Genomic DNA, 13,713 nt, shown 5'->3' on the forward strand with positions numbered 1-13,713 from the left:
ATACAATTTATGAAATAAATAACTTGCAAGATACCAATAGAAAAATTCAAACAGTAGTAATGTAATCGCAGGACTTGGGATCAATGTCATCATGTCCCAGCTGTTCAGCTTTGCAGTGTGATTATTTCGTGGACTGCTGGAGTTACCAAACGTAAGTAGTGTAATGAAAATAAATTTTTTGAAATATTATTGTTTTTGTTTTAATTTATTAAATTATTTTTGTTCCTGTGGGTCACAGTTAAATATATATACTTAAAAATATATAAAAATATTACTTGAATTGCTCAAAAAATATAAAATCCATTTTTTAATTCTGTAAAACTAAGTAGTAAAATTACAAACGATTTATTTTATTATGGTCACAAATTCTAAAAATATCTATATAAAAGCAACCATAATTAAATTAAAAAATAAATTTCTATAAATAAAAATGTTTAGTTAATGTAAAATTTGGTTATTTTTTTTTTGTTGGAATAATGAAATATTAAATGCAGATTGATGTTGGATTATGAAATGAAACATTTTAAGAGAACTGTTTATGGTGGACTCTGTGAGCCATATTTCATTAGAATATCCTTATTCAGTGAATATGGTTAAGCAAATTTAGTGAAAAAAATAGAGGACAAAGATTAGAGCATTAGAAAGATAATTGACGATATAGAATATTAGAAGTAAATTGGGGAGGCTGATATTGACACAATGTAGAAATCAAAACAATGATTGAAGAGAAAAATTCTAAATAATGTAGATCCTAAATAATGTAGTGTGTCAAAATTCATTAGAAAATTATTCAGAAAATGAATTGATTGATGTATATGCAGTGACAGAGTATCATAACTGTAGGACAAGATTGATGTGTTTCTTATATTGTATTCTATATTATATCACATGTAATATGTAAGCAAAATTGTGTATTTAATAATGGTATAAAGTTTTTGTTAGGACAAGCAATTGAATTGTCCTAACAAAACTTTAAGCTTATTATTAAAATACACATAATTTTGTTTATAATGTATCTGAAATAAAAATATATATTTAGTGAAAACTCAATTCAAATTTATAAACAGGGTAGACCTTGAAAGGTAGTTCAATAAATTCAGACTTTTACCAGAAGAAAGTAATGAATTGACTATTTTAACTCAGCAGTGTTTAGGCCCTTGTTATGAGTTACATTGATCTTCGAAAGTAAATCTGAATTCTATTTATAAATGAATGGTCAAATGTCTATTACTTGTAAAACCTCTGATTTTTATACTTTTTTAACAACTGCTGATCATGCAATTTTCTTTTAATATTGTTTTTAGGTACTGATTTCTTAGGTAACATCTTTTATTAACATCTTGTGGGCCTGATGTTTGTGATTAATATGTAACTGAAAATAGCAACAATTTTGATTATCAGTAGGATATTAAAGAAAATGGGTTGCTTACAAACTGCCACAATGTCGTATCACATCATATTAGTCTTTGTCTTCCCACAATATGCTGCATGAAGTAGAGAAATTATATGATTTACAAAATATTTTTTGAAAATTGCTATTCCAGGTATTAGTCCACTTTGTAAATTGAATAAATTGAAGCTACTTTCACAGAGGTTTGGTCTTTCTTTCATATGCTTCTTTGTTCCACAAACATGTGGAATTATGTACTATATTAGTGCCACAGATCTTTTCTTAACATTTTAAAATGATTAATGCTAACTATTTTCTGGGTACTCGCGTAATTGTTTTTTTCAGAGCTAACTATTTTTTGGGTTCTCTCTGTTTAAAAAATAATAGAATTTTGATTTAGTGATTATTAAAAATACCTTTCTTGTTTTTCAAGATAACTGGAACAATAAACTTTTACTAGTATTAACTGGAATCAAAATATTCATTATATCCCATGAAGCATTGCAACTATCTTAGAGATCAGCAATAAACTTCACCTAATTAAGAACACTGTGTAATGAACTCCTTATGCAGGAATAACAGTTTTAATTATTTACTGTTTTATTTCTTAGGGCTGTCCATCTATAATTGAATATTTGATTTTACTGTAGTGTTTCAGTTTATATGAAATTTGCCGTAAATCAGATGGTAATTTTATTATTTTAATTGAGATTAATGTTAGTTTTTTTGTTTTAGCATATGTTACAGGCCATTTCCATGTAAGATTTATTTTTACTTTGCTGGGTTTTAGTTTTACTTTGCCTTTCAGGCAATAACATGAAAGGGGTTAGTTTCTTACCTACTCAAATTTATTATTGAATTCCCCTGATAACCATGTGAATGGAAGATAGGTGAATGATGATGATGATGATGATAGAAAATGCAATCTCCACAAATGGTATTTATTTCAAAATAATAAATTTATTACAAATCTCTTTAAACCATAATTTAATTAAAATTTTTGAAAGGCTGATTTGTTCAATCTTGCTTTTTTTCATCAGTCAAAATTTCAGGTTTTCTATTTTGCAATATTCCATTGCAAAAATGTTTGTTTGGTAAATTAAACATAAGCTTCTGAAATATTTGTGATACCAAAGAAAAATTTAATATATACTTAAAATATGTGTATTCATATATAAATTATTAATGCAATGTTTATATTATTTCAGAGGATAAGAAGAGGAATTACAACAGGGTGGCAAAAGTTGCTATTTTTCATGCTACAGATTTTATATATATAATATCCCTTTGTAGAAAGTTCATATGGTAAATCAAACCATAAAAAAATTGAGATAACGACTATTAAGAAGCTTATTTGACTCCAAAGCAAACAGATAAATATACTTAAAAATATGTATATGTACATATTTAAAATTATTATTAATCCAATGTTTATATTATTTCAGAGGATACGAAGAGGAGGTTCAACAGGGTGGCAAAAGAAAAGCAATGAACCAAGTGAAATGAAAAAAAATGAATATATTTACTCTGATGATTATTATTATAGTGATGTTTATTAGAATTTGACTGAACTGCAAAATTTAAATAAAAATTTAATAGTATAAAAAATTAAAAAATTACAAAACATTACCTCCTTGGCAACATACAAAATACAAAAATCAATATATTGTTTATATCATGATTTTTCAAATATACTTTTTCTTTTGATACATTTTTTTATTAGTTATTTCTACTCTACTATATTTAAAATTCATCTTTAAATCACTTGTCTATTACTAGTAGTTTTATTTTTAGAATCTTTGGAATAACAGTGCTGTATAATTAATTTTTAATTACTAGCAATTTTCTTCAATTGCTAATTGGATGAGCTCATTTTTAGATAACTGCTGATAATCTTAAACATAACTAAAAACATGACTGCCTCTGCAGAAAGTTATGGGTAATGTAAAATCAGAACTATTTCGAGGTACCTCTATCTACTAGCTTAAGTGCGGTGGTGCCCAATTAGTCTATAGTGAGCAAATTAAAAATATAAGCCATAAATTAGGACAAACTATTTCTGTTAAAAAAATCAGCAACAATAGGTAAAAGATTAACACAATATTACTACTTGTATTATCTATTACAGATTTAATAAAATACAGGACAAAAAACTTCATCTGTGTGAAAACTGACGTTTTACATGTCTTTTAAAAATTTCCTTGTTGAAAAGCCAGTTTCACAAAGGTAAGTAAGATCTAAAGCAGGAGTTTAACCTTTAAAAAGTTTTCCTTTACAATTTCCACATTATTATTATTACATTACAATTTTTTGACTCTTATTTTCCTTTTCTATGATACTGAAATTTTTATTCAACATAGTTGTCTTATATACAATATTTTCAGAAATATTATCAAAAAACTGATTTAAATTGAATAAGAGACTTCTATGAAAATCAGAAAATTCAAACTCCATGGAGAAACAACCTTTTAAATTTTGTTTGACTTCTGATATACAATAATCACTACCTTATTGTCTTTCAACAAAAGTTTTACCATATTTTGAGAAATTCATACATGATAGTGTACGGAGATGGATCGAAACAATGATTATTGTTAAATGCACATTTATTGTTAATGGCAGAACCTATATGTTTGTGATTTCCAAGCTTTAGAAGATTTGTATTCTAAACATCCTCTAGTTACAAAGATCTATTACAATCTCAGATTGCTACACACAAGTGAGTTTCTACTGGATCCGTAGCCACGTGGGAATTTTGAGTAATAGACATGCACATTCTGCTGCCGCCAAAGACTTTGTATTACTACATCTGACTTTATTAATTGTATAAAACTCCTCATGCAGAAAAGTTTGCCCAGAGGAAGTGGTCCTCTGCTGATTACAGTTGGGACAGAAAATGTTCCATTATGCAATATGATGTGACAACCACTTGGCTGTGTGCCATGGCCTTGTGTCTTAAAGCAGTCTGTATCACATTTGTGTTGTCTGGGTTAAAAATGAGCTATTTGTTTCCCTTGATCAAGATTATTTTATTATATCTGTAAGAAAGGATAAATCTTGACAGCCAGCCATGTGATCATTGTTATGCATAAGTTTTGCTTCTAGAGTCTAGACAGTTTACTTCTGGAAGAAGCTGTAAAATCATTGTAGGATGTTCATAATAATGTAGCATATTATGACATATTCATAATGTAGCACTTTGTACATAATGCCTGTTGATGAATGGCCATTTTTTTTATGTTTAAACAATTAGTATATTAACCCTTAAAATAAATCACCTTAAACACCTGGTTGAGAAAATCATGTCATAACACGAATTGAAAGTTTACTCTGTGTAAATACAGAACCTTGCGTTATAGGGAATGAGAGAGGGAAGTGTCTCTATTCAAGGCCAGCTGATTATTAGGCATGTTGCTTATGTTGAAAGGGATGGTAAATTGATTCATTTTAAAATTTTAATGTAATAAGTCTTGACTGCGATGGAGTAATGCTCTGAAAAGTGCTACAGTTTTGTAAGTGTTCCTTCTTATTAGAACTGGTATCTGGTGGATAAGAAAGTCATGATATAAAATATTGGGATGGTACTAATTAGAAAAAATAAATTACAATTAGTAGAGTAGGGAGAACAAGGTAAGGGCATTCTTTTAATTATTCACTATCATAATGTGGGTCTGTAGAGTATGTGCCTAGCTTTTTATTTCTCCACATCCTTTGAGAGCACTACATCTGAAACTTCTGTTATTCCTGAATGTTGTGGGCTACTTCTATACATCGAAAAGATGTATGATCAATATTTTGATTATAATATTTTATAATTTAAAATCTTTTTTAATCTTATATAATTTATTTTATAAGATATATAAGCCCAACATTAGGAGATTAATATTCTATTTCTTATTTTTTTTAAATCATTTAAAGTAGTTATATTAACTTCATTAATGGAATGGAAATATGCTCATTGCTCACATTATGTATTCCAGTAATGATATGACTGTTAAATTCTGTATGACTGTAATAAAATGAGTAATAAAAAAAAGTGCAAATGATACCATAGTTAAAAATGAAAGTGAATTTAAATGAAAGAAAATCATTTACAGTTATTAGTAACAAAACATTTTAAAAACTTTATGCAGTTCACCATTGAATCTTAAGATTAAACTTTATTTCAAACAAAATTTCAACATTTGAAATTGCTTGCAAAAAAGGATGTGTATTAAAAAAGTTCTGAAAAAACTATATGAATGAAGCTGTTAAATGGTTTACAAATAGGCCCTGACAACAATGTTTCCACATTAATGAATATAAAGCCATAGAAGCATAACTCAGTGATTATAGTACAGATAAATCAAATCATTTGCCTGATGAAAATAAAATTATACTAACTGTGCCAATAAATTATAATTACAGAAAACATCTGTTCATATAACATCGTTACCTATTGATAATGAATAATTGTAAACAAATTAGTACCACCAAACTAAAAATGAATATTGTGCGAGTACTGTAACCATATATTTAAATTCATTTAATGAAATAAATCCGAGTGAATGTTAGCCAGATATAGTACTACTGTAAAGGTAAAACAAAATTTGTTTCTGTTACATATATTTAAATTTACAAACTCAAGAATACAATAATTTAGTAATGGTATAATATTTAAATAATATAATTAGAATAAAAGTTTATTATAATTGGTTGATAAAAAGCTTTTCTTTCATTTCTATATATGTTTACAAGTTAGTAACTGTAGAATGATAAGAAAATGTATGGGTGATTTATTTGCATGTTTATTATACAGCTAGTCCTTGTGGTGAACACTGAAGATTTGGCAAGGTGAGTTTGACAATTTATTTAGCTCTGTAAAAAAAAAAAGGAATGGAAAACTCACTTTTGCTAGCCCCAAAAAGTTTAGTTAAAAATTATTTTCCATCTCCAAATCTAAAACAAAATAATTTGATTTACTTTTTTCAAGAGAAGCTACTACAATATATATCTATATACATGTGTAGTAGTTTTTACAAAACCCTCATTTATAAGCATCTCAAAAAAAGGTTTGTCAAAAAAGGAAAAGTGATCAATGAAGTGATAAAACTAGATTTTTAATTACATGGAAAAAAAACAGTAAATATGGATTTAACTTATATTTACTAACCATATATTTAACAGTAGGTATTTATATGGATAGGTAAAAAAATTGTGGAAGATGTAACATTTTACAAGCAAAATGAGAGAACAACACCCACCTGTGACATGTCTGGTTGCCACATCACCCCTCTATTCCTAGCCATGAGTGGCTTAATCTGAGGACATCTTCTTGCCCCCAAACTTATCATATTCCACTGTCATCAGTCAGCCTTGTAAGATGCTACTAATGCAAATGTCTGGAAAGACATTCCCATCAGTAAAATCCGCTTTACTGCTTTTGCTTTCTAAGAAGACCTCAACTAACAGCCTACACAGACAAGATCAAAGACCCCACATGGCTAACTGTTTACCTTTCTACCACCACCTAAACCATATGTACCCACTTATATATTGACAGCATATATTAATGAATTTAGTGATTGGAGTGCTAACCAGCTAAAATGTTCCAGAGGACCTCAGGTCTGGTCCATTTGGGGGCTGAGTTTAACCTCTAGTCTTCCACTTTAGCTCCAACTTTGAGGGCCGCTTGGAATTACAGCTACGTTGATCGCAACCAACATTTTCAACAAATTCAAGAAATTGCCATGCTAAAGTTAATGAATCATAACTGGGAGAGTGAAGATCACACTCCTGAGCATGACCCCCCTCCCCACCCATTGATACTTGGAACTACTCTAACCAGGGCTCGGTGCCAAGCATGCCTACCTCTGGCCAATCAACTATCCGGGTGGACCCTAGCTACCCAGGTAACTAAGACAAGGGCAAGATGTGACGAGAAGTAAGTTAGCCAAGTAAAATTGATAAATACAGCAGTAGAAACTGGTAGAAAGAGGTCCACTATACCTACTCAAACAGCACTTCAGCAACTCAAACTAAGGAGATTTCCCATCCAACTAAGGACTGAGACTCACAACAACAGTTCACCTAACACTGCACATAGACATCAAGCATCAATTTGAAGTCCTAATGTTCCAGGGAACTGAAGTACAATTCTACCACTTTTAATAACAGCTGCAGTCCTTACTGTTGACCGAATGTCTGCACTCTTTGTGCAACCTTTTACAGTTGGTGCAGGATGAAGCCTTGGCTTTCTGTAGACAATCTTCATATTTGTGACCCTCCTCGCCAAAATGCGCGCAGACTGATGCATACTTACAGAACTTGTCTCTGTAGCCAAAATGACAGCACTTAAAGCACCTTTGTACATCAATATACTCCCTGACTCGACAGGATGTGAGATCAAGAAACAACCTACCCTCAGACACAAACTTCTTGAAAAAACCAGCACCAAGTTCAAAAACACTGTGATACCTTTGGGCATCACGCTTCCCAGTCTTGAAAGAGTAGCCTACACTCTTTCTTGAATGTTGCCTCATCCAACTTAGTGTTTTGCTCCATAATAAGGGGCAGAACATCCTTGTCAGATAGTCGCTGGTTAATGTTGCAGACTATGACCTGGGGCCTATGTTTTCGTTTCAGGACCACCTTGACTAGCTAACCGAGTTCGCAGAAGCACGAATCCAAGCAGAATGATACAGTAGTAATAATGTGGCCTTGAAATTGGCACCTACTATAATAAAAATTAGCTATGGAATTATTCATCAGGTTAAAAATTTTAATCGGCCTAAGCTGGATTTGGACCAGTTTTCTTCACATTAGGTAGACAAAGCTATACTACTGAGCTAGCCTGATTATTGTATTTGTAAGAATATAAATTTAAAAAAATCTGATTCACCTTTAAGCGGATCTGAACCAGTTATAATGCTTAAGGGTGTTTCAAAGCAAAAACTGTAATATTAACTGTAATGTTAACTGTAATAATTATAATGGTTGTAAATAACCTGACATGGGTAACAAGTATATTTAACAATAAGCAGCTGATACCAGATGCTTGTCATACTATTACTTATTTTACTAAGGAAAGTAATAGTGATGTGGTGGTTAGCTTTTTCACTGAGATGATTTGTGTTAATGAACATATCCACAGGGCCTAGTATAGTGAAAATTATTACTTGCCGGGAATTATTACTTGCTTACACTTTGTGCTTTACATAAGTAACAGTCATAAGGAAGTCTAGGAGAGATAGTGTAAAAAAACAAATTCATGTGCTGCTTTCTGTTGTAAATTAATACATTTATTTTACTTTTCTTCTCCCAGTATTTTTTTTTTTTTTTTTTTACCTAATTATAAATAGGTGGGATTATTTGTAAAGTATTGATAGATAAAAATTAGTAAAATAATATTTTATTCAAAGTTTAATGAGAAGCGATTTTGTATGAATATAATCTTTGAAAATTATTCATTCAGGATGATTTCAATTATAATTTAAACAAGAGAAAGTGATATAAACTATTGTCATTCACTATCCTGATTTTTTCCCCAGTCTGTTGCTTCAGTACAATATTACACAAGATTTTTTTATAATTTTTATTTTCCAAGAAAACTGAGAAAAAACCCTTATACAGGCTCAGTTTGGGTGAAGGATTGTGAATGCTGTTTTACTCACTGTATCTAGTTTACTGTAAAAATAAAACTTAAAACTTTATAACTAATAATTAAATATTTAAAAAAAATAATCAATCAACTTTCTCTTGTTTAGATACAATAATCTGAAATCATCTGAATAAATCATTTTCAAAAATTATATGTCATACAAAATCTCTTTGAAATAAAATATTATTTCACTAATTTTTGTCTATCAATACTTTTACTTTACAAATAATCCCACCTATTAATGATCAGGTGAAAAAAAAAAAATGCCAGCCTCTGTGGCATGACTGGTAGCATCTTGGCCTTTCATCCAGAGGTCCCGGGTTCGAATCCCGGTCAGACATGGCATTTTCACATGCTACAAAACATTCATCTCATCCTCTGAAGCAATACCTAAAGGTGGTCCCAGTAGTTAAAAAAAAGTACAAGAACAAAGGTGAAAAAAAATACTGGGAGAATAAGGTAAAATAAATGTCTTAATTAATAAGAGAAAGCATTACAGTAAACTAGATACAGCAAGTAAAACAGCATCATACATGTTATGCACAATCTTTGCACCCAAACTGACCCTGTATAAGTGCTTTTTTTTCAATTTCCTTGGAAAATTAAAATTATACAAAACTTTTGTGTAATATTAGATTTCTAATTTTTTTTCATTAATGAACTAAATTTTGGTCCCAAAAGTAGCTATAAAAATAATGAACATTATATATATATATGGTGAGGCATAATATATATATATATATATATGTTTATAGGAGAAAGAGATTAATAAGTAAAAAAAGTATCATTGATTAAAGTAGTACAGCTTCACTAGTGTAGTGTCAGTGTCAGTTTAGGAATAAATTCATTATCACAAATAAAACTATCAGATTCTGATGGTTTTTGAATTATATTATGATGATGATGATGATGACATGAGATATTTGAATTAATCTTTAATAATATGAAGAAGCAAGTTTGTCACAAATATTCTTGTTCACAATCCCTCAAAATGATAAACTTAGCATTTGGTTCAATTAAATTTAAAACAAAGTAAAATAATAAAAAAGTTTTTACTCTGTGTATCTCAAAAAATTAAACATCTTCATAGATATTTTTTATTTTTGCCTTCACAACAACATATAAAACAAAACAAACCAATGTTCTATGAATATATTGGTCAAGTAAGATCTTTCACAGCAACATAAGTCACATTTGCCTAATCATTCACATAAACAAATCTCAAATCTACCTACAGTGACAACATTGATTTGATATATTTACTCAGCATAAATACATAAAAACACAAGCAGGAAGGTAAATGGACAGCCAATTTAAATCTTGCACTTTCTGACCAGATTCTAAATTTTTTCAGTGAAAACGTTTGTGTTATAATCTTTCAAACTTTTTCAATTTAAACAGTGATGTACCATTGCAAGCAGTACAATTAATTAAATTTTCATTGTCTATATGGGTTGATACATCTTTATAATTAGGGATGTATTTAATATGCTTCTGATCTCACTACTGTGTAATAATGTTTTATTTACCTTGATTGAAATTGATTTTTTGTTGTAGATGATTTTTATAATTATATTCTAGTTTCTTTCTGTTTCTTGCTCTCTAGTAATTATTAGCCTCTTTCTTAGACTCTCCTAGTCATTTGGTTGGGAACATTCTCTCAAGTACTTGAATTTTTCTCTTTGGATTTTTTTCTACTTTGAATTTTTTAATATTGTATTATATATTTTTTTTATTTTTATTTAAATGTTCACCATTCATTTTGTTTTTTCTTTGAACTCGTTTTAACTCTGTTTTTTTGACGGAGATATTTAAGCCAACCTTCTCAGCAACTTCTTTTAGTATCTCTATTTGGGTTTTAGTATCCTTAATCTTTTCTGCAAAAATGTATATTTTGTCTGCAAATGTAAAACAGTTAACTTCTATCTCATTTTTTTGCAACCAAGTAGATATTTTTACCTTTCCCTTCACTTCTTTTCTCCATCCTTAGAAAACTTTTAAAGAGAGAGAATAAAAGTGGTGAAAGTTCATCCCTCTGACTAAGAGCAATATATTTATATATATTTAGTATTTATAAACTACCAGTTACACACTTATAAAGCAAGAATGATCTTACCTTCAGTCTAATAAGGCCTTTTTAAATCCTTCAGATTCATCATCAGTTATTAAAATACTACAATTAACATTAGCATTTAGATGCTTCGTCAACTATGTTATGACTGATTAAAACTATTTGTCAGATGTTATAATAGAGGCTTCAGTAGAATTGTTGAGGCCTATTGAATAATTATGAGGTCTGTGTAATAGAATTTTAACAATTAGTAAATTTTTACTAAATGTACATTGAGGTGGTTTATAAATACTAATTATAACACAGGACAACATGTTTAAAAAATTAATATATATATATGTATTTTAAAATTCTGTTTCTAAATGTAATTTTGCTGATGAATTGCAGTATAATTTAAATAATCTGAGAGAAAAAAATTTAATTTTAGTTGGTGAAACAAAGAACATTATCTGATAAATATTAGAGAAATTTTACCTTATAACGGATTCAAAAAAATAGTTAACTAAAAAAATGGTCCCACCTTGTATCAATTACATTTTTTAGGAAGTAAAGATAAAACTCAATGTTCTGCTGAAGTTTTTGGAATTGAGAACTGATCACAAGTTAATACGTTATTTAATATTTCTACAGGATAAATTTTTTGTTTGTAGATGTAGTAATAATTCAATTACAGCCTTGCTAATCTTAGAAGGAAAATTGATTTTAAAGAAATTAAAAGACTTATAAAAAATAATAATGGAATAAAATTTATGAACAGCCTAATACTAAAAAAACTTTTTATGACTATTTCAACTTTCTTTGAGTTAAAAAATTGTTTAGATTATTATATCAGTTTCTAGTTATGATGAAATTTACTCCAAAAAACACTTGATTTCTTTGTAAATTAAAAATTAAAAGAAATTTATTGTTTAAAAAAATTGACTTTATGTTGATATTTGCCTGGTAAGAAAGCATATTTTTGTCTAGTAGCATAGGAACCATATTTGATATTTGCCTGTTAAGGAAGGATACTCTTTTTCAAAGGTTAATATGGTTAAAAATAAGGATAAGTAATGTTGTCAGAATTTTTGGATGTGGCTGATGAAATGAAGAAAATTTTAACAAATATTAATAAGATTAAAACAAATGACAATGAATTTAGAAACCCTTATTACTAAATTTACATTAAGTTTACTATCTAAAATAAGAATTTTAGTAAGAATTCTATGGGGATTTAAAAAACCCCTGAAATATGTCTTCAGAGAAATTTAGAAAAGAAACTTAAATTTTTAGTAGGTGATAACTTTAGCTCTACTATAAAGACATAAAATCTTTTCTTGTTGTCAGACCTAGGATTAATCACACATCTCACGAATAGTCGACCTGAAACTGGACAAGACTACACATTATTGTATGTATGATATGTATTCATACATATCATCCTCAATCATCCTCTGATGAAATACCTTATGGTAGTTCCAGAGGCTAAACAGAAAAAGAGAGGAGACCTAGGATTGGTTTGTAGCTGATCTACATACATTACAATTCTCCTCCACAAGTCCCTTCAACTCCATGTAAGTTCCAAAAACCTTTCATCTTTTTGATCCTTGTCTTCAGTATACCTTCAGATATATATTATTAAAGTAAAATTCATACCTTATTTCATACTTTTTGGGTAGTTTTTAAAGAGCAATTCCAAAACACACATATGTTGTCATAGAATGTTGATGTGTACATTTAGTTAAAATACATCATTGCCATATTTTGATCTTCTATCACAGGTTTCTCAAACCTTTTTGAAGTGGTGACAACCTTATAAGTCAGATCAGTTCTATGGACTAATTTATTCTTGTTTGCTTCAAAAGCAATTTATAATTTTTTTGGCATATTTTAATATCAATATACAAATATTTTAAACAAGAATTAATTAAAATTCATTTAATTGAATTAATTTCAAATTAGTGTGAAGTAATTAAGTTAAATGAAGAAAATTCATCCTCATTTTTAATAATTAAAGGTTATTAGAGTTTGGATAATCTTTAATTTGTTAACAATATAATTAATAAATGTTGGCACTCATATTATTGAGATGGACGAGCCTGGCGATTCTTATACAGTTGTTCTATAGTTGGATATATGTTGGTAAGCTTAAGTCGGAGATTGTCATATAAATCATGTTGATTTTGATGCTTTGCTTTTATTTGAGTTAGAGAAAAAAAACACTTCCTCACACAGATACTGAGAAGCAAGCTTTATTATAATCTTTAAAGCAACAATGTACAGTTCATTATATTCTCTTTTTACTGGTGATGAATCCAAAAATTAAATTTTTACGTGAAATTTCATTTTAAGTCAAGTGTCTTTCTAGAGTTCAATTAACTGTTCTCTTTCATTTACTGAAAGTTTGTTATTTTCAATGTTGCAATGGAAAGGGCCACGAACCCATGGAAATTTATCATAATTACTTGTAAAATAAGTTTCAAATTGTGACCTCATTGTTTTCAGTTGTGAATATATGTCATTGTGTAATTCTTCTTCAATAATGTGATCATTTTCAACTAAGAAAGACTTTATGGTTGGAAATGGTGAAAAATTTCTCTGTTTTACGCAACTGACCCATAAACCAAGTTGCCT

At 29.0% G+C, this 13,713-nt stretch overlaps 1 protein-coding gene across 2 annotated transcripts in view; it reads left to right on the top strand.

The window, feature by feature from the left end:
• Positions 1-5,855: 5,855 nt before the first annotated feature.
• The window catches only part of LOC142330183 (carbonic anhydrase 13-like), a 52,270-nt gene continuing 44,412 nt past the window's right edge, over positions 5,856-13,713 (top strand). The window contains exon 1 of one of the 2 annotated variants that reach the window (XM_075375298.1): positions 5,856-5,967. The gene's annotated coding sequence lies outside the window, so the exon portion shown is untranslated. The remainder of the gene's footprint in view (positions 5,968-13,713) is intronic. The other variant, XM_075375297.1, reaches the window with a different exon arrangement.

Source organism: Lycorma delicatula, chromosome 9 (genome assembly GCF_047948215.1).
Source record: "Lycorma delicatula isolate Av1 chromosome 9, ASM4794821v1, whole genome shotgun sequence".
Taxonomy (NCBI): domain Eukaryota; kingdom Metazoa; phylum Arthropoda; class Insecta; order Hemiptera; family Fulgoridae; genus Lycorma; species Lycorma delicatula.